Raw genomic sequence first — 1707 nt, 5'->3', positions numbered from 1 at the left:
ACTACTGCATCACGGATCTTCTCCAACATTTTTGTGGTTAGTGATAGTTGATATTGCTTCAGCCTACATCCACTAATCTAGTTGGGAATCTCTTCTTCCTCTAATGTTGCAAGTTTATGGATCCACTTGATGATATATCATGAATCACAAATGGGCCATTTCTTTGCTTTTTTGATTTCTTGGAGTGTTGTTTTAAGGTGTAGACTAATACATAGTCACCCTTTTTGAACTCCTTGTTGATTATATATTGATCGTGAAACTCTTTTCATGCGTCATGTTTTTGCATAGATACCTATGACAACTCGTAAGTGTGTCTCATCTAGCTTTTCAAGAATATTGAGCCACTCTGAAAGCTTATGACCTGTCCAATCTAAGTCTTTGGCTACTCAAAGTATTGGAATCAAGAAATCTATGGGCAATATGGCAAGGCCAAACACTAAGTTGAAAGGGGTTGTTCTAATCATTGTTTTGTAAGCTACTTGGTATGCCCATAAAGATGAATGTAGCTTTTGGTCCCAATCCGTTATTGAATCGCTTACTATCTTTGTGAGCATTGTGCATAGAATCTTTTTTGTGCTCTCCACTTGTCCATTAGCTTGAAGGTGGTAAGTGCCAATTTACGATGAATTACCATAAAATTATCTAGCAAGCATTCAATTACTTCATTTAGAAAGTGAGTCCCTCTATCTCTAACTATCTCGATTGGTAGCTTGTATCTTGCTGTGTGAAAAAATTGGTATTTGGACTTCCCCCGATCCCCCCACTTGTTTGATAGCAAGACTGCAAAGGCACCTAACCCAAAGAGGCAATTGGTGACTAGGGCCTCTGGTTTTTACAATACAAATTTTGAGTCACATTATCCAAGCTTAGCACAAGTGAATACATGTTGGGGTGAGCAAGAAGGACTTTGTATGCTGTCGAGCACAAGAATGCCCACCACACACCCCATTCCTCCAAGACTGTAGCTTTTCACATCCTATGGGAGCTTGTATTTGTGGATGACCATGGAAGACATGGAGAGAGTTGGATTGAAAAGAAAGCAATTGGTGACAAGGACACCAATTTGGTGCAGCTTGACATTGATGGACAAGAAAATATATTTGATCTCGTCAAAGATAACGCTTTCACACTCGTATCGTGCATTGGGGAGGTTGAGTCTTGGGGGCAGCTACGTGAAGGTAGAGGGCAAGGAGGCAATCTCACTAATGCCGAACCGACCAATGATCTTGCTCTAGAATTTGAGACTTTTCTCCTCATAGACACCCTCAAAGAGATGACAATGCGCCAGGAAGGAGGCATGGGGAATACTCCATGACATGGGGGACCATAATTAACGATGAAAATATGGTGCACAGTTCTCTTCCTTAGGTGGTCCGCAATGTAGAAGGAGTAGAGAAGAGCATAGAGAGAAGCTAGAATGAACTACAGAGGAGGAGGAACAAGCGATAAAGAGGAGAGATCTTGTAGAAGGGAGATAGAGAGGGGTTTCATGGTGTGCAAGGTATACACCACATATAAGAGTGGTACCACTATAACACGTCATGCAAATAATGGCACTCGTACCGATGGAAATAAACTAGTTATAAAAAACCCAATTGTCAGTATGCCTCTCGATATAGCAAGCATCGGTATACTCACTGGAATAAATTATTTCCATACTGATGCTCATATTGATGGGCATACCGATGCCTATATGGATGCTAACCG

General features: G+C 41.0%; 1 pseudogene; it reads right to left on the bottom strand.

Annotated features, from left to right (window-relative positions):
• Positions 1 to 538: 538 nt before the first annotated feature.
• LOC147448209 (3-ketoacyl-CoA synthase 4-like) lies at positions 539 to 1491 on the bottom strand (annotated as a pseudogene).
• Positions 1492 to 1707: the final 216 nt, after the last annotated feature.

Source organism: Adiantum capillus-veneris, chromosome 11 (genome assembly GCF_014529385.1).
Source record: "Adiantum capillus-veneris isolate H3 chromosome 11, ASM1452938v2, whole genome shotgun sequence".
In the NCBI taxonomy this organism is placed as follows: Eukaryota; Viridiplantae; Streptophyta; class Polypodiopsida; order Polypodiales; family Pteridaceae; genus Adiantum; species Adiantum capillus-veneris.
Note: the sequence above shows the minus strand (reverse complement) of the source record. Positions and strands in the feature narration are given on the sequence as shown.